The sequence below is a fragment of the Mesoplodon densirostris genome, chromosome 4 (assembly GCF_025265405.1).
Source record: "Mesoplodon densirostris isolate mMesDen1 chromosome 4, mMesDen1 primary haplotype, whole genome shotgun sequence".
Lineage (NCBI taxonomy): Eukaryota > Metazoa > Chordata > Mammalia > Artiodactyla > Ziphiidae > Mesoplodon > Mesoplodon densirostris.
In genome coordinates, this window is record NC_082664.1 from 136,256,170 (window position 1) to 136,283,680 (window position 27,511).

General features: G+C 37.3%; 1 protein-coding gene and 1 pseudogene across 2 annotated transcripts in view; one reads left to right on the forward strand and one right to left on the reverse strand.

The window, feature by feature from the left end:
* The window catches only part of TCF12 (transcription factor 12), a 393,224-nt gene that overhangs the window by 353,652 nt on the left and 12,061 nt on the right, over window positions 1-27,511 (reverse strand). The gene's annotated exons all lie outside the window — the stretch shown is intronic.
* Window positions 12,663-17,857, forward strand: LOC132489229 (Krueppel-like factor 4; annotated as a pseudogene).

A 27,511-nucleotide genomic window follows, 5' to 3' on the forward strand; every position in this document is an offset into this window, starting at 1 on the left:
TACAGGCATAGTACTTTGGTTAAGAATGTCTCCTACACTGACTGAAGATTTAACACCTTATCAAAACAAAGCTAAATTCTGCCTAGAATTAAAGTTTTCCTTAGGAAGAAAGAGTAGAGGCTCTAAAACCATTTCCATAGAACACTCTGTCAAAATTTCATAGAAATATATTTGCTAATAAATGACACGTGGAAAAACTACGGCCAGAGTTCGAGGGTATGTTTCCAGATGTAAAATACTTCTGACCTAAAAAAAATTGCTTTTTCATCTCTATTCAACTTATACCACACCACATTCCCAAGTCGAGTAAGCTGTGTTTTCTATACTGTAGTAGTCCTCAAGTTAACAGCAAAGACCATCACAATCATATCCAAAAATCAAGTAGTGTAAAAGAGCAATAAAAGCAATGACCTGCTACGATTCTGAAAATAATCTCATTTTAAGAACTATATGTGTTCCTAGAAAATAGAAGTTAAAGAATACGTAAATGCTGACTTATCTTTTGCAATTGATTTTCATTACAATTTCAGAAAATGATCCTACTACAGAGGGTAAAAAAAATTAGCCTCAACCTGCTTCAAAGAAACATTCAATTCACGGAAAGTTCTAAGATATTTTTTCCAATGTACAGGCTATAAGCATTTAATTTTTCTATACCAACTTTGTCAAACAGTCCAGACTCTTTACTCTTGTAAAGTAATTTTAATGCACACATATTAGTGAACACAATTCACTTCCACTTCATTAGGGGTTCTGAATTCCTGAAAGTGAAGCTGTTTATAGTATCATTCCAAATATTTGTAGAATTCCAGAGCTGAAAGAGAGTTAAAGATGTCTCAAGTGTTCCAAATTTGTATAAGAAAGTAACCTGAGAGATTTAGTAACAACCTCCTCTTTCTTTTCAAAATGAGGCCCAGGTAGGTTACATCATTAACTGCAAGAATTTTCTCCTGCTTGATGCTGTGTTCTTCTGTTTTTGTTTTTGTTTTTATATAATTATATTCTAGTTTCTCTCTTTATATTTCTGAGATATTGTCCTTAATATGGATTAAAATGTCTATTGCTTCCAATGTCAATAAAGCTGTCTTTTTTCTTTAAAGGTAGTTGTCTAACATGAGTTAAAGGTCAGTGACCCAAAAGACTAAAGGCTACTAAGAACGAAAAAAGTTGTAAGAGACCCGTTATCAAATACAAGAAAATCTGGAGTGGAGTTTAAACCCCAGTACCTAGCATTTTGCAAAGCAGCATTAACAAAGAGCAAACCCATCATGTCAGATATGAAAATCCAATCATTTTCACACCTTACAAAATAGTAAGAGAAACTGACACTCTGAAAACAGCTAAAACCAACTACTAAAACTGTGGCTTTCAATTTTTTTTTTAAACCACAATCCACTCACTGTTAAATACATTTTATATCACCACCTAGTGTACACAAATGTATATTTAAATAACAAATTTTACAAAAACAATCCTCTAAGTACATGTGATACTGTTCCATTTCTTTATCATGCTCTGTGAGATCCACTAAAGTGATTTCTTAACCCACTAATGGGTAATGATCTGCACTTTGAAAATGATGGAAAGTTTAAGTTAGTTACTAATAACAAAGCCTCAAGAAGAACAGTTTTCACAAGCATTCATTCCCCACGTATCTATTAACACTATGTACACAATACTACCTGTTTAACTGTACTGTGCTAGACAATGTACCATAAGATTTTGAGACTGCTTATACAAATTTAACTATAGAATCTTGTACTAGTGGTTTTTATTTTAACAATAAGGTTAGATACATAAGGGGGAAAAGACAGTCATGTTAGCCCATTTACTCACTGAGTTTTTTTTATAGGTTTTTTTCTATAACATGTCTAAAGAATCCAAAAACATTTATATTTGTATTATTAGTATAGTATACATATTCTCTTTTCTGTTAGATATATAAAGCTACACTGCCACATCCAATACATCTTTATTATCCTCAAAGCACTTAGCACAGTGTTGAACATACAGTAAGTACTTATTTACTGAACTAATGGTTTTATCTAATCTCAAAAATTAGTTTATATCTCAGAGAATTAGGATAAGGCACAACAAAATAGCTTTGTGTTAACAAAAGTACTTTTGGATATAGCTATTAAAATACCTTAAATCTCAGAGCAAATCTCTGAAAGTCTAAATTTTGCTCCATGCATTTGTAGTCTTCTGAAATTACTTAAAACAGAACTTTGTTGCAAAAATGACTCAAATCAAATTCTAAAATGCAGTTATTATTAATAAAATGACTATTAAAAGAGTAAATGTGTACTAGTTAGGAAATTTTAATTTAATCATTTCCTTTCTCTAGCAAGTGAATATGTCCAACTCAAATTCTTTTCTAGATAAGTCAGAATACAAATAAATTACATATTTGACAAACGCATTTTCACACTTTACAACTCAGAGATAGTGATTTCATTTGTAAAAGAGATATACACTCTATTTTATAGCAGTTATTTTGATTTTTCAGATTAATTTTGTCATGTCAAAAAACTGAATAATAATCCTGCTATTTCTTTTTAAGACCAAAGCTAACTGAAACAAATGCCTGTGAACATCTATTCAATATTTGCTTGCATCACCAAAGCATGACATGACCTGTTTTTAAACAACTGTATTAAATAGTAACAAGCATAACTAACCATGTAATAGCATTAGCATTTGATACTTGAATATGAAATTCTTTCTTAACAATTAAGTAGATTAAACAGCCAAGTCAAAACAAGAAACTTAAATACTGACTAAACTGTCCCCAATTTCTCAATTTACAATACATTGGACTGAAGAAAATTGGTTTCCTAAGTATGGAAGGTATTTCTCCTATAAAAGCTAGATTCTCGCTTCCATATTTCATGAAGCCAGCTAGTTAACTAACATTCATAGATAACTCTTCAACAGTTCTTATTTAACCGTTGGACATTGCTCTCTACATGAAATAGCTCGGACATTCACTGAGGAAAGGGGAACACTATTTTATGTTAGACTGTAAGTTAGCTCAGCTATGCCACTCCACATCTCACCTGGTAGAATGACTGGAAATCTAATTTAAGTTTTCAGGATATAGGTTCATTCTACTTTTAGGGTGTTGTAGCCTCTCTATGGATGAATGCATATTCATAGTCTATTAGGTTTGCAACAGAAATTAGTCTTATATCCCATACAGAATGTCAGGCTCAAGTAAGTGCATAAATATTTTTTGAATAAACAAGTATTTAAGCACCTACTGCATACCAGGCACTGTCTTAGGCCTGTGAATACAAAGCATCCAGAACATTATCAATCAGAATGATAAGTGCCACAAGAAACAAACAATTCAAAATAAGACATGACACAACAAGCCAGAAATTTCTCACCATGCTATAATGCAGAGGAAAGAGCAATGAAGTTGAAACCCAGTCCCAGTTTCACAATCCACTATATAAGTTATATAAATTTGGTTAACTCAAAATTAACAAGCTAGATGCCTTTGTGTAAACAGAAATATATAAGCTTAACTTAAACATAAACTTAATTATTATGTTTATGGCAAAAACAAAACATAAATCTAATTACACTTTTTATATGAGCTTTTATTACATATATAAGCACACTACATATTGGGTTGGCCAAAAAGTTCGTTTGGGTTTTTCTGTAAGATGTTACAGAAAAACCCAAACGAACTTTTTGGCCAACCCAATATAACAATACATGGCCTAGTGAAGTACAGTCCAACAGAACTTTCTACAATGATGGAAATATTCTATACTTGTACTCTCCAATATGGTAGCCACTAGATATATGTGGCTATTAAGTACTTAGAATGTGGCTAGTGCAACTAAGGAAATGAATTTTATTTTTTAAAACTAATTTAGGGACCTCCCCGGTGGTCCAGCGGTAAAGAATCTGCCTTGCAATATAGGGGACATGGGTTCAATCCCTGGTCAGGGAACTAAGATCCCACACACCACAGGGCAACTAAGCCCATGCGCCACAACTACTGAGCTCACATACCTCAACAAGAGAACCCACATGCCACAAACTACAGAGCCCACACGCTCTGGAGCCCGCGCACCACAACTACAGAGCCCACGTGCCCTCGAGCCTGCAGGCCACAACTAGAGGGAGAAAACCCACATGCCACAACTTGAGAGAAGCCCAAGCGCAGCAATGAAGAGAGCACGTTCCACAACAAAAAAGATCCCACATGCCTCAACGAAGATCCCACGTGCCGCAATTAAGACCCAACACATCCAAAAATAATAATAATAAAGAAAATAAATATTAAAAACAAAAAAACTAACTTAAAAATAAACAGGCAGAAGTTCTGTTTCCAGTAAAGACAGAGTCATAGGCAATAATAGGGACTGCATTTACACTCGTGCCTGAAAAAAAGCATAAAACGGAGAAAATAAATGACACAACAATTTTCAAGACACTGGACAACAGGCGACAAAGGACAGTGATCTGTGAGAGTCAAGAAACAAATCAGATGAGCCCTACAAGTGATCAAACTTACTCACGTGAGAAAGTTCCCAAGTAGAGGTACTAGGGGGAAGTGAAGGTGGAGACTGATAGACGTAGTGAATTCAGAACATGGACCTCACAGAATAAGCAGGACGGAGAGCCAGAGAGCAGCACTGAGAGCAAGCAAACTCCTGCAAGAGGGTTCCCCTTGCGTAATGAACAGCACATGCATGTAAGGAAACTACCTAAAGTGGAGAAAGAATAACCCCAAAAGATAAAAAGTGTCAAGCACAGGGCCAGTAATAGTATCTGCTCCCAGCAGCGAGACTGAAAAATTTCATGAGTCTTGAGGCACTGGTAGAATACATAAAACAGACTACCTCAGTAGTAAGGAATAATCAGCCCCGGCCCAAGCACTACTCTGGACCCACCTAACAAATCTTAAAAAGACCAAAAAGGATTAAGATGTTTCAAAGTAACTTAACTACATACAGAACAAGGTTCAAGGTTAGTTTTAGTAATATAAAAATATACAGCACCCAGCAAGGTAAAATCACAATAAAATCTGAAACCTAATAAAAAATTACTAGCCATACAAAGAAGCAAAAAGGTACAAACCATACAGAGAGGGGAAAAATCAACTGAGTCCAACCACAACTGACACAGATGTAAGAACCAACCAACCAGGATATTAAATCAGTTACTATAACTATTCCATATGTTCAGAAAGTTTAGAGATGTGGAAGATAGAAGAAGACACAAGTCGGGGACTTCCCCAGTGGCACGGTGGTTAAGAATCTGCTTGCCAATGCAGGGGACACAGGTTCGAGCCCTGATCTGGGACAATCCCACATGCCGCGGAGCAACTAAGCGCATGTGCCACAACTACTGAGCCTGCGTGCCGCAACTACTGAAGCCCGCGCACCTACAACCTGTGCTCCACAACGAGAAGCCACCACAATGAGAAGCCCACGCACCACAACAAAGAGTAGCCCCCACTCGCCACAACTAGAGAGAGCCCACACACAGCAACGAAGACCCAAAGCAGCCAAAAATAAATAAATTTTTAAAAGCTTAAAAAAAAAAGAAGACACAAATCAAGCTTCTGGAGATGAAAACTATAATGTATGAGATGAAAATTACACAGAACAGGATTGATGGAAGGTTAAACATGGCAGAAGAAAAGGTAGTAAACTTGAAGACATAGCAGAAAATCCAATATTAAACACAAAGAGAAAAGAGGATTTTTTTTTTTTAATGAAGTGAGCTGTGGCACAACTCCAAGAGTCCTTCTACCCATATAATTGGAGTTTCTGAAGGTGAGGGGGCACAGTAAATTATCTGAAGAAAGTTTCCAAAATTTGCCCCAATTTGATGAAAATTATAAACTCACAGATCAAAGAAGTTCAACAAATACCAAGCAAAAGAAACATGAAGACATGCATACACCAAGTCATATCATAATCAAATTGCTCAAAGCCAGTAATTTTTTCTAATCTTAAAAGCAAACAGAGAAAAAACATACATATTACATAGAGAGAAACAAAAATAAGAATGACATTAGATTCCACATTGGAAATTATAAAAACAAGAAGACACTGGAGCAAATCTTTAAAATACTGAAAGAAAAAGCTACCCATCTAGAATTCTATACCTAGCAAAAATACTTTCTTAAAGAACTACTCAAGAATTTTTGAGACATGCAAAAGCTGAAAGGAATTCACTACCAACAGATCTTCACTGTGAGAAATATTAAAGTTCTTCAAACACAAGGAAAATGATGTCAGATGGAAATGCGGATCTATACTAAGAAATAAAGAGCAATGGGAATGGTAACTTAATAAATGTATATGGGTTTTTCTTATTATTTAAATCTCTTTAAAAGATGATGGATTAAACAAAAATAACAAGGATCTGGTGTTGGATTTATTACATATGTAAAAGTAAAATGTATGGCAACAATAATACAAAAGCTGGGATGGGAGAAATGGATGTACACTATGGTAAGGTGCTTGAACTATACATGAAATGACATGGTATCCCTTAAGGTACATTAAGATAAGTTGAAAATGTATACTATAAATCCTAACACAACCACTAAATTAACAACAAAAAGTTTTTCCTAATAAGGTGACAAAGAATACAAAATAGAATCATAAAAATACTCAATTTATCCTAAAAAGAAGGCAGAAAAGGAAGAACAAAGAACATGTGAGATAAATATCAATAGAAAACAAACAGCAAGATGATGCATTTAACTCTAACCATATCAAACACCACATTAAAATTTCCAGTTTAAAACCAAAGATTTCAGACTGGGTAGAAATGCAAAACTCAATGTACATGCTGCCTAAAATAAAGGCACTTTAAATAGAACAAAGTTAAAAACAAAAATAAGGAAAAAGTATACAATGCTAACACATCAAAAGAAACCTGAAGTATATTTATTAATATCATGTAAAGTAAATTTATGAGCAAAGAATATTAACAGGAATAAAGGAGGCCATTTCATAATGATAAAGCAGTCAACTCATCAAGAGGATATAAAAATCCTAAACATTAATGCATATAATAATAGAGCTTCAAAATATGTGTATATAAACTAATATAACTGCAAGGATAAATAAAAAACTCACAACTCTAGTCAGAGATTTCAATTCCCCTCTCTCAACAACTGGTAAATCAACCTAAAAGAAAATCAGAAAGGATATAAAAGACCTGAACAATACTGTAAGCCAAAATGATCTGATTTAGAAAACACTCCACCAACCAACAGCAGAAGAACATCTGCCAAGTCAAACCATATCCCAGGCCATAAAACAAGACTCAGTACATTTAAAAGGGCTCAATGCATACAAAGTATGTTCTCTGACCATAATGGAATTAAATTAGAAATCAGCAACAGAAATATTCCTAAAATGATATTCTCCCCAAATATGTGTAACCTGAATAACAACCACTTCTAAATAATTCATGGGTCAAAGAAGAAATCAAAGAGATATCAGAAAGTATTTAACCTAAATGAAAATAACTACTCAACATATCAAAATTTGTAAAATGTTACTAAAGGAGTACTTGAGGAGAGGGGAGAATTTATAGCACTAACAACCTATATTAGAAAATCAGAAAAGTCTCAAATTAATGACTTCAAAATCTAAAACTTAAAAAGAAAAAATTACACCTGAAGTAAAGAGAAAGCAAATAATAAAATCACACCAGAAATCAAAGAAATGAGAAAATAAAATAAAATAAAGAAAACCACCAAATCCAAAGCTGGTTCTTTGAGAAGATCCGTAAAACTAATACACTTTTAGTCAGAGTGATCAAGGGGAAAAAGAAAGAAGAAACGAATTAGCAATACCAAGAATAAGAACAGTGACATTACTACAAATTCTACAGATATTAAAAGGATAATAAGCAAATATGAACAACTCTATTTCAACAACTTAAATGACATAACTTACATTCAACAACTTAAATGACATCAACAAATTCTTCATTCAACAACTTAAATGAAATAAACAAATTCTTTGAGAAGTACAAACTACCAAAGTTTAAACAAGAAGAAATCAATCATCCAAGTAGATAAATTTTTAGTTAAAAATCTTCCAACAAAAACAATCTCCAGACTCAGATGGTTTCACTGGTAACAACAAATATTTAAGGGAGAGATAATATCAATTATACACAAACTCTTCTAGAAAATTTTAAAAGAGGGAATACTGCCCAGCTTATTCTATGAATCCAGCATTAACCTGGTGTCAAAATCAGACAAAAAAACATTAGGAGAAAAGAAAACTACCTATGTTTAACAAATTCCAACAACATATATAAAGATTAGTTCTTCATGACCACATGGGGCTTATCTGCATAATGCAACTTGGCTTAACAATAAAAAATCAATCACTGTAACTCCCCCATATAGTAACAAATTTTAAAAGAAAAGCCAAGTGATCATCTCTATAGATCCAAAAAAAGCATAAGGCAAACCCAACGTCCATTCCTGGAAAAATCTCTCAGAAGTTTTAACAGAAGGAAACTTCCTCAGTCTAATAAATAGCACTACATTAAAGCCTACAGCTAACATCACACTTAATGGTAAAAGACTACATATTTTTCCTCTAAGATCCAAAACAAATCAAGTTGTTCTGTTCTCACCACTTCCATTCAAAATTATACTAGTTGCAATAAAGTACAATCAGAAAAGAAAAAAAAATAGTACTAAGGCATCCAGATTAGAAACCAAGAAGTAAAACAGCCTTCACTCACAGACTACATGACCACCAACAGAATATCTCTATAGAATGGAATCTACAAAAAAGTACTGGAATTAATAAGTTTTAAAAATCTGTGCAGGACATAATGTCAACACACAAAACTCAATTATATTTCTATATACTGGTAACTAACAATCAGAAGTTGAATTTTAAAAACAATACCATAGGGGCTTCCCTGGTGGTACAGTGGTTAAGAATCCGCCTGCCAATGCAGGGGACACAGGTTCGAGCCCTGGTCCAGGAAGACCCACATGCCGCGCAGCAACTAGGCCCGTGGACCACAACTACTGAGCCTGCACTCTAGAGCCCATAAGCCACAACTACTGAAGCCTGTGTGCCTACAGCCTGTGCTCCACAACAAGAGAATCCAGCGCAATGAGAAGCCCACGCACCGAAACGAAGAGTAGCCCTCGCTCACCGCAACTAGAGAAAGCCTGTGCATAGCAACAAAGACCCAATGCAGCCAAAAATAAATAAATAAAATAAATATTTTTTAAGTCTTTAAAAAAAAATAGGGCTTCCCTGGTGGCGCAGTGGTTGAGAGTCCGCCTGCCGATGCAGGGGACACGGGTTCGTGCCCCGATCCCGGAAGATCCCACATGCCGCGGAGCGGCTGGGCCCGCGAGCCATGGCCGCGGAGCCTGTGTGTCCGGAGCCTGTGCTCCGCAACGGGAGAGGCCACAGCAGTGAGAGGCCCGCGTACAGCAAAAAAAATAAAAAATAAATAAATAAATAAAATAAAAAAAAATAACAAAATAAAATAAAAACAATACTATATATAACAGCATCAAGAAGCATGAAGTACTTATAAATCTAATAATATATGTGAGACTTATATAGAGATCACTATAAAATATTGCTCAGAGAAACTAAAATGATCTAAATAAACAAAATTATATTATCTTCCCATGGGGTCAGAAAACTTGATATTGTCAAGATGTCATTTCTCCCTAAATTTATCTGTGGATTTAAAGCAATCCCAGTCAAAATCCCAGAAGGCTTTTCTTCTGTAGCAATTGACAAAACAGTACTAAAATGTATATGAAAATGCAGAGGACCTAAAATAACCAAACACTATAAAAGAACAAATTTAGAACAGCAACACTACCTGATTTCAAGACATATTACAAAGCTGCAGTAATCAAACAAGTGTGGTATTGCATAAAAACAGCCAAAGATCAATAGAAACACTATAAAGCACAGAAAAAAGACACATAAATATATGGAAAAATTTTTATAAACATATAAATGAATTCATTTGAGAATGAATAATCTTTTCAACAAATGGTGTTTTAACAGTTGAAAATCATATACAAAGAAATGAACTTCAAATCCATACCTCATACCATATTAAATAACAAACTCAAAATGGATCACAGACTTATATGTAAAACTAAATTTTAAAAGTTGCAGAAGTAAATACAAGGGAAAACTTTTGTGACCATTGGTTAAGATTTCTTAGATAACAACACCAGAAGGACAATCTGTAAAACAGTAACTTGATAAACTGAATCTCATCAAAAATAAAAACTATTAATCTTCAAAACATACTCAAGAGAATGAAAAAAAAACACCCAGAAAGTGGGTGAAAATATCCATAAATCACATCTCATAAAGGACTTGCACCCAGATTATTTAAAGCAATCTCAAAACTTAGTAATAAGAAAATAATCTTATTTAAAAATAGACTTAGATGTGAAGATCCTTCACCAAACATGATAAAAGATGGCAAGTAAGCACATGAAAAGATGCTAAACGTCATTAGTAATTAGGAAAATATGTATTAAAACCACAATGAGAAGGACTTCCCTGGTGGTACACTGGTTAAGAATCCACCTGCCAATGCTGGGTACATGGGTTCGAGCCCTGGTCCAGGAAGATTCCACATGCCGTGGAGCAACTAAGCCCGAGTGCCACAACTACTGAGCCTGCATGCCACAACTACTGAAGCTCACACGCCTAAGCCCATGCTCCGCAACAAGAGAGGCCACCACAATGAGAAGCTCGTGCGCCACAACAAAGAGTAGTTCCCGCTCGCCACGACTAAAGCCCGCGCACAGCAACAAAGACCCAACGCAGCCAAAAATAAATAAATTTATTTAAAAAAAAAACCCACAAGATACCACCACACACTTATTAGAATGGCTAAATTTTAAAACAATGACCATACCAAGTGTATCCATACAAGGATGTAGAGGGACTGAAACTCACATACTCCAAGTAGGAATGTAAAATTAGATAACTACTGTGGAAAAAGTGTTTGGCAGTTTCTTAAGCTTATAGATATCTACCATATAAATATCCACACAAATAGTTGTTTAAGAATGGTCATAAGAGCTTTTTTGTAATAATCAAAAATTGGACATAACCCAAGTACCCATCAACAGGACAAGGGACAGACAAACTGTGGTATAGGAATTACCATTAAGCAATAAAAAAGAATAAACTATTGATACATGGATAAATCTCAAAATAATTATGCTGAGTGAAAGAAGCCAGACAAAAAGGACATTCTGTGTGGTTTTATTTATTTAAAAACTCTAGAAAATGAAAACTAATCTAGGCAGAAAAGATATACAAATGGGCATGAGAAAACTTTAGAAAGGGATATACATGTTCATTACCTTGACTGTGGTGATAGTTTCCTATTAAACTTTATACTTTAAATATGTGCTATTTATTGTAACTAGCTGCTAGAAATTTAGTCACATGTTGCCAGTGGCTACTGTAAAGTACATCTAAAGCTTCTCCCTTACCCAGTCTTCCCACTCACCATGCCTTCACCTAGTACACCAGCAAAAGACGCACCAACTCTCTGGACAGAAGTAGCTGTTTTAACCTCTACTTCGTGACACTTTAATCATTTCTATTAAAGCACTTTCCAGATTGTACTGTTATTTACCTGTTCACATGACTGTCTTCCCCAACAAATTACAAGCTCTTCCAGGAGGAGGACCATACCCATGTCACCTTTATAATCCCAGATACCAAGCAGAGCCTGACACAAAATGTATGCTGAATAAATGTTGGTTAAATAAAGCATACAACTCATATCTTTTATGAATGTTTTTCATAAGTCTTCTTACATTGTTTTCTATACAAAGAAACACCACAACAATTGATGCGTGTATGTGATAAGGAAATTGTCAAATCATCCTCGCCTAAAAGAAATGTTTTTAATTCATACTTGACTGAGTTTCAAGGCAACTTTTTTTTCTTGCAGATCTAGTTTTACATCTATAATTTTTCATCCAATAAAATGACTGAATTCCTGTATGTAACAGACAATGCTCTATGTACTCAGAATAAATTATAGGATAAAACAAAGTAAAACAAAAGAACTTTACATTCTGGTTTAATAATTAGAAGAGTGAGATTATGATGCTTTTTGGCAGATACCTTTCAAAAATTGAGATAACAAAACTGCGTATTAATAAGTATTCATAATAATACTAACATATGTAGAAATATACAAATTATGTTTAATTAGGGTACGGTATAATGCAACAGTCAATGAAATAAATAGCCCAGAACACCTAAAAACACAGATATCTAAAATAATTGAATAGAATGAATAAAGATAAAAATCAAGGATTTCAACTACATTTTTAAACGTTAACAACTGCTTTGCCTTTTCAGAATGCTGTGAAAATGACCTTTTCTGGAAGTCACGAAATCAGGAAATTTTCTCTCACACATTGTCACCAACAAAATCTGGCCAGAATCAAGAGAACTCAGGCAGAGAAAATGAGCTCACTTAGAAGTAATCTGTATTTGGGCCTTGTTGTCCATTTCTTATAGATGATGATTTCACTGGGGAAAAAGTGGGACTTTTCGTCCTACTTTCCATGTCCTGACCATGGAAAAGTGTAAGCATTCTTTTTCCTCTAATAATATAGAAGGATGAGTGCAAGAGGAAAATGTAGGAAGGTAAAATGAGATGGTAATGCTTGTGATAATGGAACATGTTAATATTCTATAAAGGCCTCAAAAACTGCTGTTACTTCTGCACTTTTGGCTATGACCTCTGAGCTGACTCCATCATAAACTTCAGTCTTCATCTTCATTCTGAGGTGACTGCATCATTGAAAACAATGTTTTATCTTCTCAACTTACAATAAGTGTTTACTACTCCACTGGTATTCACTCCAGTTTGTCTTAACAGTCTCTTCTGAAGTAAAGGGATTTTTTTAAAGGTCTGTCTACATAGATTACCCTGAGACTAAGAAACTCTCATATACTAGACTAAATTCTTCAAAGAGAGGGAAAAAATTCTTCTTTGTATATGAATTCTGATATTTTGGAGTTACAGTAACGTTTTCAGGTCACTTATGACACGAGGGCATCATGTAGGCTTTTCTGTAGAGATCCAGAGGATAGACTTTGTTTTGTTGTTGTTGTTATTATTGTTGAAGGTGAAGCATCTGACACTACTGTGAATGATATATTTTTAAAAGTTTTATTTATTTATTTTATTTATTTTTGGCTACGTTGGGTCTTAGTTGCAGCATCTGGGATCTTTGCTGAGGCATGCAGCATCTTTCGCTGGGGGGCGTGGCCTTCGTCCTGGTGCGCAGGCTTCTCTCTAGTTGTGGCATGCAGGTTTTCTCTTCTCTAGTTGTGGTGCACAGGTTCCAGGGGGCACAGGCTCTGTAGTTATGGCACGTGGGTTTCAGAGTGAGTGGGCTCTGTAGTTTGCGGCATGTGGGCTCTCTAGTTGATGCACACAAGCTCAGTAGTTGTGACACATGGGCTTATTAGTTGCCCCGCGGGGCATGTGGGATCTTAGTTCCCTGACGAGGGATTGAACCCACATCCCCTGCATTGCAAGGTGGATTCTTTACCACTGGACCATCAGGGAAGTCCCCGGAGGGTAGACTTCAGCAATACACAACACTTCAAACTATATACTGCTTTGTCATTTAGAAAGCATTTTCACATGCACATTTAAGCCTCACAAAATCCTTGTGAATAGGCTTATTCACCTCCATAGTGATAAATAAATCATATAAAATAAAAACCTTGACATCACCTCCAATGGCTTACTTCACCTCACACTACAAACTCAATTAAGAAGAGGTGCCAGGGCCTCCCTGGTGGTGCAGTGGTTGAGAGTCCGCCTGCCGATGCAGGGGATACGGGTTCGTGCCCCGGTCTGGGAGGATCCCATATGCCGCGGAGCGGCTGGGCCCGTGAGCCGTGGCCGCTGGGCCTGCGCGTCCGGAGCCTGTGCTCCGCAACGGGAGAGGCCGCAACAGTGAGAGGCCCGCATACCGCAAAAAAAAAAAAAAAAAAAAAGAAAAAAGAAGAGGTGCCATCTCAATGACTAAACAGTGAATATTTTAAAAATTAATTTTCTACTCTTGGATGTCCCCAAATTGGCATGGATTTGGAGCAGTTTCCTTCTCTGATTTTCTTTTATTACTTTTTCTTTTTAAGAACAAATAAAGTACTGAAAATTAAAAAAAAAAAGAGGAGGTTCCATCAATTCCACATCTACATGTTCTCACTCGTATCCTCACTAAGCGCTGCTACATGCAAAGCTGTCATTTAAGCTGTGCACCACACACCTTCAGGGGCATCACTCACAATGCAGTGTAACACCTGACCAGACGTACACAGCTGTCCTGACTTCATGAACACTGCTCTCATTCAAGAACCCTGCCTCCACTCTCTCTGTTACACATTTTCTACTAGCCACATTTACCTTCCGAAGAAGAAAAGGGGACTTCTGATTTCAACCATGACGTAGTAACTGTGATTGAATTTAACCTGTCACTGCAAACAACCAGAAAATTGGAAAATATATGCTAAATGTCTGCTTCCAGATACTGGAAAACAAACCATGTAAGACTACAATCCCTGAGAAAAGGAAAACAAACTACATGAATTCTACCATTATCCTGGTTTCCTGCCTAAAGTCAATTTGCAGATCATTGTGCAGGGAGGGGATCTCAAGCAGAGTAGAGTGGTATCACTGAGTTGAAGGGATAAAGATTAGAGTTCGAAGAGGCAAAGGCAGCTGGAATTTGTGGGGCAGAGATCCAGATGAGGAACCTATACAGAAGAAGAGCTCCAGAAATCTTCATGGGGTCCCCTTGAGTATGCTACTAACAGGAAATCACACAATATGGTAAAACTGCGCAAAGGAAGGCAAAAATGAGCAAGGAATTTTAAGTTCAACCACGCCCAGAGCTCAAATGGAAATGGGAGATGTCTTAAAAGTTGGAAGCAGTGAGAGTGGAACATAAACATTGAAAACTCAAGGAATTCAATAAATATCTCAGAAGGGTTATGACTTAGTAACAAGGAAAACTATTCTTGGCATAAAAATTACACTATACCCACTCTAACAAAGCTTAAAAGCGACACTTGAAGGAACTGAGTTCACCTCTAGTAACTCAATCTCCTGACATAACGAAGTCCTGTATTATTTAAAAGAAGACAACAGGGACTTCTTTGGTGGTGCAGTAGTTGGGAATCTGCCTGCCAATGCATGGGACATGGGTTCGACCCCTGGTCCAGGAAGACCCCACATGCCACGGAGCAACTAAGTCTGTGGGCCACAATTACTGAGCCTGCACTCTAGAGCCCACGCACCACAACTACTGAGCCCACATGCCACAACTACTGAAGTCCATGTGCCTAGAGCCCGTGCTCCACAACAAGTGAAATCACTGCAATGAGAAGCCTGCATGCCTCAACAAAGAGTAGCCTCTGCCTGCCACAACTAGAGGAAGCCCACAGGCAGCAACGAAGACTAAATAAATAAATAAAAATAAATATAAATAAATAAAGGCAACAAAATCCACTCAACGGTGTAAGATTCAAAATGTTGAGAATTCAATCAAAATTTACATGTGCAGACTCAAAAAAAAGTGACCCATAACCAGAAGAAAAATCTGTCAATATAAATAAGCCTAGAATATAAAGATATTAGCAAAGACTTGAAAACAGCTATTACAAATTATTCACTGATTTAAAGAAAACCAGGAACATTGTGAAGAAAGAGATGCAAGACCAAAAAAAAAAAAATGGATTTCTAGAAATAAAATACAGTATCTGAAATGAAAAATTTACTGGATAGGATGAATAGATTAGACACTGCAAAAGAAAAGATCCTTAGCTTGATGACACAATAACAGAAACTATTAAAATTGAACTGTAAAGAGAAAGAAGGCTGAAAAACAATAATAGAACCTCTATAACCTGTGGAATAACATCAAGAGAACCAACATAATTGTAATTGGAGTCTGTGAGGGAAAAACATTTGAAGATGCAATGACTAAAGTGTTTCAACTGTAAACATATATATCAAACGAACACAAACATACATACAGTCATAGAAATCTTAAAACCAAATTACTGAAAACAGGAACTTTTAAAAGCAGCCAAAGGGAAAAAACTATTACGTAGAAAAGAACAAAGAATTATTGCAGACTTATGAAAAACAATGAAAGCCAAAAAAAAAAAAACCAAACACAATAGAGAGACATGTTTAAATTGTCAAAAGAAAAAAGTCAACATAATTCTATATCCAGCAAAAGTACCCATCCAAAATAAAGGCAAAATAAAAACTTTTTAGGGCAGCAAAAATATAGAGAATTCACTGTCTGCATTCTATACTATAAGAAATTTTTAAAATGCTTCAGGCAGAAGAAAAATGAGACAAAACAGAAAACCCAATATACACAAAGGAATGAAGAATGATGTAAATGGAAAATATATGGATAAATACAAACTCTCCCATAAGACTAATTAAGAAAAAAGAGAGGGCTCCCCTGGTGGCGCAGTGCTTGAGAGTCCGCCTGCCGATGCAGGGGATACGGGTTCGTGCCCCGGTCCGGGAGGATCCCACATGCCGCAGAGCGGCTGGGCCCGTGAGCCATGGCTGCTGAGCCTGTGCGTCCGGAGCCTGTGCTCCGCAATGGGAGAGGCCACAACAGTGAGAGGCCCGCATACCGCAAAAAAAAAAAAAAAAAAAAAAAAAAAAGAAAGAAAAAAGAGAAAAGACACAATTACCAATATCGAGAGGGAAAGGTGAAACATGACTACATATCCAACACAATAAAAGGATAATAGAATATTATGAATAGTGTTAGACCGGGGGCGACCCAGGCGTGGCGCCGGGCAACACAAGCGGCGGCCTCCTCTAAGGCCGGGAGTCTGCACCCTCTCCAACAGCTCCCTTCAACCTGGTGGACATCAACGACGTGAGCCCCTCCGGCGGCTTCGTGACCTAGCTTCTGTGGTCCGAACTGGGCCCAGGGTACATTCCGCTGCAGCAGCCGCAGCCGCCAGGTGGCGGGCTGATGGGCAAGTTTGTGTTGAAGGCGTCGCTGACCGTCCCTGGCAGCGTGTACGACAGCCCTTCGGTCATGAGTGTTAGCAAAGGCAGCCTGGACGGCAGCCACCCGGTGGTGGTGGCGCCCTACAGCAGCAGGCTGGTGCACATGTGTCCCAAGATCAAGCAGGAGGCTGTCTCCTTGTGCACCGTCAGTTGGCCCCTTGATGCCCACCTGGGCACTGGACCCCCTCTCAGCAATGGCCACCGGCTGCCTGCGCATGACTTTCCCCTGGGACGGCAGCTCCCCAGCAGGACCACCCCGACCCTGGGTGCCGAGGAACTACTGAGCAGCAGGGACTGCCATCCTGCCCTGCCGCTCCCCCCAGGCTTCCATCCCCACCCCGGGCCCAACTACCCTCCCTTCCTGCCCGACGAGATGCAGCTGCAGGTCCCACCACTCCATTACCAAGAGCTCATGCCACCCAGTTCCTGCAGGCCAGAGGAGCCCCAGCCAAAGAGGGGGAGAAGGTCGTGGCCCCGGAAAAGGACAGCCACTCACACCTGTGATTACGCAGGCTGTGGCAAAACCTACCCAAAGAGTTCTCATCTCAAGGCACACCTGGGAACCCACACAGGTGAGAAATCTTACTGCTGTGACTGGGACGGCTGTGGGTGGAAATCTGCCCACTCAGATGAACTGACCGGGCACTACCGCCAACACACAGGGCACCACCCCTTCCAGTGCCAGAAGTGCGACTGGGCATTTTCGAGGTCGCACCACCTCGCCTAACACATGAAGATGCACTTTTAAATCCCAAAACAGTGGATATGACCCACACTGCCAGGCAAGAATTCAGTGTTTTTTGCCTTTCACACTGTCTTTCCGGTGAGAGGAGGAACCCAGCTTGAAAGCACTACAACCATGGTCAAGTTCCCAACAAGTCAACTTGTGAATGGATAATCTGGAGACATGAGGAAACCAAACAACAAAGAACAGATGGGGTCTATGACTGGATCTTCTATCATTCTAATTCTAAATCCAACTTGAATATATATTCCTGGACTTAGAAAACGCCAAGGGGGTGACAGGATGTTGTGGATATCAGGGTATAAATTAGATCCCTGAGTTGAAGGGAGGGAAGACCAGAATCCCATGAATTGTTCTGATGCAATATAAGCATAAAGATCACCTTGTACTCTCTTTGCCTTCTAAAAGCCATTACTACAATCTTAGAAGAAGAGGAAGAAATTCAGGTACAGAAAATGTGTTTTAATAGCCTAAACGATGGTGCTTGGTGAGTCTTGGTTCTATAGGTACCAAATGAGGCCAAAGTTCTCAAACTGCTGCATACTTTGACAAGGAAAATCTATTTTTGTCTTCCAGTCTACATTTATGACCTAAGTCAGGTAAATACACCTGGTTTACTTTAACGTTTTATGCACACAGTCTGTCATGCACTGTGGTTTCAGATGTGATGGTTTATTCCGAAGTATGCCTTAAGCAGAACAAATGTTTTTTTCTATATAGTTCCTTGCCTTAATATGTAACATAAATTTAAGCAAACTTCTATTTTGTATATCTGTAAACTACAAAGTAAAAAAATGAACATTTTGTGGAATTTGTATTTTGTATACTCAAGGTAAGAATTAAGTTTTAAATAAACCTATAATATTCTATCTGAAAGAAATGAATAGTGTTAGACCAATAAATTCAATAACAAATGAAATGGACAAATTCCTTGAAAGACACACATTACAAAAATTGATTCAAGAAGAAACAGAAAACCTGAATGGCCTTAAATCAACTAAAGAAATTAATTACAACTTAAAACCTTCTTATATAGAAAACACTAGGCCTAGAAGGTCTCACTGGTGAATTGTTATATATCTAAGGAAGACAACACCACTTCTACACACTCTCAGAAAATAGAAGAGGAGCAAGGGAACACTTCCTAATTCATTAGATGAGCCCAGCGTGACTCTGATGACAAAACAAAAGACACATACCCCCCCCCGAAAAAAAAGAATCTACAGCTCAATATCCATCATGAATACAGATATAAAAATCCTTAAAATATTAACAAATTAAATTCAGTAATATGAAAATGATACATTATGACTAGGTAGAATTTATTCCAGAAACACAAACTTGATTTAGCATTCAAAAATCAATTAGTGTTATTTATTACATGAACAGAACAAAGGAGGAAATCCATCTGATGATCTCAATGGATTCAAAGAAAGCATTTAATAAAACTTCAACGCATTCATGATTAAAAAAAAAAATCACTCAGCAAACTGGTATTAGAAAGGTATTTCCTCAGGATCCAGAAATGGGCAGTTGTTAAAAGCTCCCCAGGTGATGCTAATACATTGTTGGGTTTAGAATCAAGGAAGAGCCAATCCCTCCACCAAACACATTTTAACAAGGATGACTTCACCAAATTTTGATATTAAATAACTGTGGTATTTGATAACAGGATATTACACAACTGTCCATGAGACTAGTTTTTCTTTAAATAATCTGAATAACTAGCTAGTGCTGCATAACTGTATGGATCACCTTTGAAATCTGATTCCATCACTTAGTAGCTGTTACTCAACCACCTAAGCCTGTTTCCTCATCTGCAAAAAAGGGAGTAAAACTAAATCTGCCTCAAAGAGTTATTATAAAGATTATGTTAAATAATTCATGTAAAAGCGTGCCCTGTGCACAAGGCCTACACATAAAGAATGAATATCTTATTGAATGTTTCTATTACAATAAAACTAATTTAAGTGCTTGTTTTCTAAAGGGTTTTTAGCTTCATTAAGTCATATGTATTGTACAATTATGTCACTTTCTATAACAGGTCAAATCATTACACATATTTTAGGAAATCAAAATATCCTAGTAAAATAAATACGGGCTCAAGAATGCCCTTTGTATAGTGATCCCCTACTCACCCTCTCTTGTTAAGCGGAAAGGTTAAACTGCAGAACTGCTGTTCCCTATTGTGTAAAAAACAAGAGCTATGTATCGCTTGCATATGCATGAAAAAATATGAGAAGAAACTGAACAGAGTAAATCTCTGCCAAGGGAGTGGAAATGGGGAACAGGAAGTAATGACGAGAAGAACTTTTGTTTTTCACCATATAGCTTTCTATGCTATTCAGATTTTTTTTAGCTTTGGCTTGTATTTTTATAATTTTTCAAAAATAGTTAATAGAAGAAAACATTTTCAGCATTTACATATAGGCTTTCAAAATTAATTTAAAATTTAACACTCTCCTCTCCAGTGTCACCTAGGTTAGTGAAAACCACAACAAATAGATAAAAATACCCTTCCTCTGGAAACAACACTTCCATATCAGAACAGACCACTTCATTCAAAAGCTAACAAGCCTTTAAAAGAAGAAGAAACTGGAGGGGAGTATAAAATTAACCACTTCTTTTTACAATCTCTGAAGACCCACTTTGGATTTTGCCTGAACCCTTTTACACCGTTTATTTACATCTAAACCAGCTGAGCCATACCAAAATATTCCTATGCTATTGGTCCAATATCACAGCAACTTGTTCATCTTACATTGGAACACTAAACAAATGCTTTCCTAGAGCTTCCCAAGATGATTTTTATATCGAAATACACTGCTTATGATACATTCTTCTAAACAAAGATAACAGTTGAAAACTCCAAGCTAGTATAGGAATATTGGAAACCAAAAAAAATATTTTCCTACCGCAACCCAGTCTGAGGATTATTTGCAATACAAAAAGTTCTAAAAATTAGGTACTCTTTAAACATCAATGAGATAGTCAATCAAAACAGTTAGATTATTATTAAATGTTAACAAAAGCTCCTTTTTTTCTGAACTTTCTTGCTATTCAGTGAACATCTTCACCAAAAAGTGTCATTTATATTTTTGAAATGTGTTTACAAACACAGCTTTGTTTCACAAAATTCAAAAATACAAAGCCTCCATTCAAATCATAAAAATACCAATTACCTCATCTTTGACTCACTGAATAAACGCAAACCTGCTCCTTTCACATGGATCAAACGGGCACTTTCAGAGAGCTAAAAAATCACTCTTAGGCGGTAAAGGTGGCATCTCAGAAATCTGCAGGTTTCCAAGCAATGAAAGTTTCTGTTTGAAATCAACACTCTGTTAAACTACACAAGGCAATATATTCTATACATTTCCGAGGTAAGCTATATAAGAACTGAGAATCTAGCAGCCACTATCTCAGATAAAGTGGTCTTAAGTCGGTGAGAAGCTTACAATGGACAATGTTTGTTCTGAGGTAGATTACTGAGATGAGAATTTTTATCATCTTTATCACAAAGGTCACATCTCCAAATTGATATACCCCTAGATCTCTCCTAACAAAACTCCTTAACTTTCAAGTAATGTTTCCCTCAGAACAAAATTTTTCCAAATTCCACGTACAAGGGTCAACTCAATTCCTGGCTTAAGAAAAAGAAAAGATAAAAAATACAATTTCCAAAGACTTCATGTTGAAATTTGCAACCCAATTTCAACATACAAAGACAACGTATTTTCTACAGTCAACAAAAACAGCTTTTGGCCCAAAAATCTGAGGATGACTTTAGAAGCATTCAATAAAAGATGATGGTTCACCCTTCCACCAGAAATTAAGCAGGTGAATAGACTCAGTTCCATTAAATAAGATTATCTTTTTCTGCTCTTATAGATGTTTCCCCACATCTATTATAATGCTAGACCATATAACCTCTCTTCTTCTGTGGTTCAACCCAACTGGCAAAAACCTAGGTTACTGTAGGAAAAGTATCACTTCCAAGGTTTTGGTCATCTAGTGGTTTCCAAACTGTGGTAAAATGGTTCCTACGGCCCTCATACGACAGAGCTCCTCTACCCAATCAAGGCCAGTATCAGACAAGTCATCCTCCCCACAATATGACGTTACTAAAGAACAAAAATGGCGCACACCCTGTGAAAAGAAAACACTATGGAAGAGTTTGCTCTTCAGAGCTAGGGCTAGCTGTGGTTCAGGAGAGGCAGCTGTATTCACATACAACCTCAGTGGCTTTACCACTTGGCCACTTCCTGCTCATCCTTGATGTTTAAATGTGGGGTCTTGGATGCGCTAAGATCTTTTCAGAAGAAGTACGAGAACAAGTGGAATATGCTAATAAATGAACACCACAGGTCTCCAGACAGCGAATACACACAAGTTCAGTGCTTCCTTAAAACTTCACCATGCAGCTGATATTAGGAAATAAAAATGCAATTTAGGATATTTAATCTAAGAAGTTTAATTTAGGGAATTTAATCTCTCTTTCCAGCAATCTATCACACATCCCCAAACCTAAATATAGTCATTCACCAGGCGTTTGACCTTAAAGTAGGGTACTTTGCAGAAATACAAGTGTAAAACACTATCTTTGCTTTCAGAAAACATACAATCTAAGATATATATATATAAATATATATATATATATATATATTAAATGAGAGTATTCTAAAACACAAATCCTTTGTTCAATATTCAGAAGAAGCAGGCTTCAGTCTTCTTTTAAACTTTACAGCGTTAACCCATTAGCTGTCCAGCTACAATAACTGTCTGGACTCAAAATCTGCTGGCCATAACTGCCTTATTGGCTTTAGCTTTGCCTTCAGGAGCAAACAAGAACAAGTACTTTCCTTTACCCGAGAGTCCTTTAAATATCTGGAAGCCATATTTTTACAAAATTATGACCTGAAATGGCTGGAAAAGATTTCATAAAGGAAAGGTGGCTCAAATGGCACAAAAATGGCAAGTAAATATTCCAGTTTGTAAGAAAAGAATTAACTAGAGGCAGGAGGTCAGGTAAAGAACAGTGCGACTGAACCATACAATTCAGACTGGGGAGTAGTGAGTATAAAACTGGCTCAAGTAAGTTCCTATCAGATTATTAAAGAGCTTAAATGCCAAGGTGGGACTTCTGTTTGTTTTGATAGCCAATAGGGAACACATGTAGACTCTGAGACAAACCACAGGAGAAAGATGTTTTGTTTTGTTTTGTTTTTTCTTTTTGCGGTATGCGGGCCTCTCACCGCTGTGGCCTCTCCCGTTGCGGAGCACAGGCTCCGGACGCGCAGGCCCAGCGGCCATGGCTCACGGGCCCAGCCGCTCCGCGGCATATGGGATCCTCCCAGACCGGGGCACGAACCCGTATCCCCTGCATCGGCAGGCGGACTCTCAACCACTGCGCCACCAGGGAGGCCCGAGAAAGATGTTTTAAAGATATGAGGATTGTGTTTTGGACTACACATTTGGGTCTCCCCAAAATTCATCTACTGAAGCCAATATTTGGAGATGAGGCCTTTGATAGGTAATTAGGGTTAAATGAGGTCGTGAGGCTGGGGCCCCTGTGATGGCATTAGTGCCCTTATAAGAAAGGACACCAGAGAGTTCTCTCTCCCTTATCCCCTCTCACTCACACACTGAGGAAAGGCTATGTGAGAACACAGCAAAAAGGCAGCCCGTAAGCCAGGAAGAGTTGACATCAGAACCTGACAATGCTGGTACCCTGATCTTAGACTTCCAGCCTCCAGAACTGTTGGAAAATAAATTGCTGTTGTTTAAGCCACCCAGTCTGTGGTATTATGTTATGGCAGCCAGTGCAGACTAAGACAGATTGGAAAAGAGAGCAAATGGCACCAAGGAGGCCAAGTAAGAAGACTACTACAATATCCACTGGTGAAGTAACATTACAGCAGTAGCAGCAAGAATGCAGAAGCCATCAATTACCTATGAAAGAAAAATAAGCTACTTCACCTGGCCCCAGGGTTCTTAGAAATTATATTCAGGAACCCGAGCTATCCACTTCCAAGGTCCTTAGTTTTTCTGTTTCACCTACCATCTACTCTCATGTCACTGAAATTTAATAACGATCTTTCAAGAGGAGATTAGGAATTATTACAATCAGAAGGTCCCAGAACTTTGATTCTTGTCAAGTGACTGTCAAATCATCCTATAATCCTAAATCCAGTCACTGTCTTATCCTAAAGAAAAACCAGCAAATACCTCCAGTGGAGCCTACCAGTCCATAGGCCTCCATCAAAACAACCCCAATAGCAGTACTGGCTCTGGGTTCCATGAAGTTTGAATTTGCTGATTTCCTTCTTTAAAACAAAGTGAAAAGTTCTAAACAATACAATCTCATAAACACATACATACATGGAGTCAGTAAAAACCTCAATATTTCCCAATAAAAGGTGACCTAGGTGTTTTATATACCCAGACAAGCACACTAATTGGAAAGGGGCAGCACTGGAACCTGGGAAAACCCTCATCTTCCCTAATCACAAAGAACCTGGAAACAGAAGCACCAGCACACAGCCCCAGCCCTGATACCTTGTCATTTACGGATAAGACTAAGTCAACCCTTCCTGCTTCCAGAAGAGGCATACAGCAGATGAGAGTTCCACTTGCATTTCCCAACCTCATCCTTGCACCCTCTCATTCTCACTCAGGAGTATACCAAGGCCACCACACCCAGTACTTTAAAATCTTCAGAAGGTTAACTCTTACTGACACTAAAGTTTTGTTCAGATTACTGCTCATCAAACAAAGCAAAAACTTTCCTGAGAACTATTCAACTGTCACCCTACTTAAGCCTGTGGTTAACCTTGTTACTACAACAGATCCTCAACAAGAATTTAAAGCTAAGCTGAGGGGACTTCCCTGGTGGTCCAGTGGTTAAGAATCCACCTTCCAATTCAGGGAACTCGGGTTCGATCCCTGGTCAGGGAACTAATATCCCACATGCCGCGGGGCAACTAAGCCTGCGCACCGCAACTACTAAGCCTGCGCTCTAGAGCCTGTGTGCCACAACTAGAGAGAAGTCTGTGAGCCACACGAAGAGCCCGCCCACCACAACGAAAGATCCCCCATGCCGCCACTAAGACCCGATGCAGCCAAATAAATAAATATTTTTAAAATAAAAATAAATAAAAAATAAAACTAAGCTGAGAATATAGGACTCAAAGGTACTAATTTGGGGGCTCTATGGTTTGAGATATAATTAACAGAGTTTACTTTATTGCTTTAACTTCCCTCATCTAACCAAAAAGAGAAAGAACTCATCTGAGATTTTGAGGGTTACCAACTATAAGGGGTTCCTTAAGCTATCGCCCCTCTCAATCACCTGATTTAATCTTCAATAATTGACTGTTAGAAATGTATGAGTTTTGCATGAATAGTCACTCGTTCCACAACTTGTGAACTTGGAATCCCTTCAAGAGTTGCTATGCCACCTAACATAAGACAACTAATATTCGTACAGAATCACAAACTTCCACATTTTAGAAATAATTTCCTTAAAAATTATTTAATTTCATGACTATCACAACCCCTTAGGCAGTATTTTTATTCTCCTCATTTTAGACATGAGATAGACTCAGAGAAGTTAACATACTGCCGTAGGATCACAAATCTGGTAAATGATAAAGCCAACAATGAACCAAAACTTTGTGACTCCAAACCCCTCCTCTTTCCAGCATACCACAATGTGTCTCTCTCTGTTCTCCACCACCTTAAAGTAAACAAACCATTCTACACAGACCAATAAAAAAACAACAGCGCATTAGTGTGTTCTCTCAAATGCCTACTGATGCTCTTCAACAAAATGAAAGCCCAGTCTACTTCAAATAAATAATAATACAAAATGGACTAATCAGCACCCTCTCAAATAAATCTTTTCATTTTACTGCACTGAAAAGTCTGTTGCCAAAATTAAATTTTAACAACTTCCATTAAAACCTCTGCTATATGTTTAATAACACTTTTAAACTACCCTTGGAGTAACTATTTTCCATCTGCTTTTACTTGCCTTTATAACTAAACAAACACTAAATCTTTGAAAAGGGGGAAGTGAAAATAATGAATTTTCCACACTATGAAACAACCATTCTTTTCTATGGCCTCAACTAAATAATAGCTGTGAATATTCCAATATCTTACAACTATCAAATTTCATCTTCCTCCCAAGGCACAAAGTCTGATGACAGCTAAACAATAAAAGAAGACCACACACAAAAAGAATTATACTCTCCTAAAGACATTTCGGACTGTAGTTGTTTATATCTAATATCTTGTAATACCAACAAGAAAAGTTTTATTTTATGGAGGCTTTTGATTATTGTTTTCTTTTTAACAATAAATAAATCTTGAAGCACCTTCTTTTGGAGATTATCAGCATGGCACCATTTAAGCCTCCAGTTACAACAAAAAATTTTAAAGATTTCTGGAGATATTAAATTCCTCCTCATGACAAACCGTACTCTGGTGTAGATTGGTATCAGTGCAGGTGCAACTATGACTGATCAGTTGCTACTTCTGAGGGGCAATAAGAAACCACAGGCAAATGTGTATCACTGTTGATTTCTCTATTTCCTCTGTAAAATGAACAATTACCAACTTATGGTAATTATGAACTAAATAGTGAATGACTAAGTATTTATGCAGTACATTTATCATTATTGATTTTTTTTTAATAATAAGACTCCTCCCATTCCCCCAATCATTCACTGGGCAAAGTCCCACCGCTCTACAACTTGTTCAGCAAGTCTCAGAGTCTACCCACTCTGGCAATACTCTGAAGTTTGACAAGAGATGTTATATAAAGTATGAAGGCAAGACAGACTGTGGCTGTATGGCCTGTTCTGTGTTCCCACAGCAGGGAATCTCAAACTTCTACAAACTTTATGTGGATTTAATTATTCAATATTATATAATGATTCTTCAGACAGTAACACTGGTAATGCTACAGGGAACAGGTTTGCAAGGGAACCAGGAAAGTCAGTATAGCCAATTGACCTGCCTCTCAAAACAGATACACAAAGACTAGTTTATTACACACTCACTTCCTTGTTACTTTCATAGTTATATTAAACAGTAATGGGACTGAGCCGGTGACAGGCTCCTGAGGAAAATTTCATACACTCATTAGAATCACAATTTGTTTTTAATGAAGATATCTTTAATGAGTATACTGCAGGAATAAACATCATGCTACTAACCTATGAAAACTTTTAACCAATATAAAAGTAGAGAATAAAATTACCAAAGACTGGTTTTGTTGTCTGTCCTCTATGAAAACAAATCTTAGCTCCTCCTTTTCTTCATGAATATGACTTGTAGGATTTTCTTCTGTTTGCTCTCACACAGTTAAATTTGGATAAGGGTCAAGGCTGAGGCTTTATCTTGGAGGTAATCACACGCTGCTGATTTTTTATATATGCATATATACATAATTATTTCTTACTTGGTTTTATATATTTATGTAAATATATCTGTTAGCATCCTGAAAATTTCCATGCAAAATGACCAGGGAAATATCACTACACTCCTTGGCCCAAAAGATGAAAAGCTTATACCTCCTCAAAATGAAAACTGACTTCCTAAAACAATGTATAGGGCAAACTTCTCAAACCACAAAGCTCAGTCTGAAAA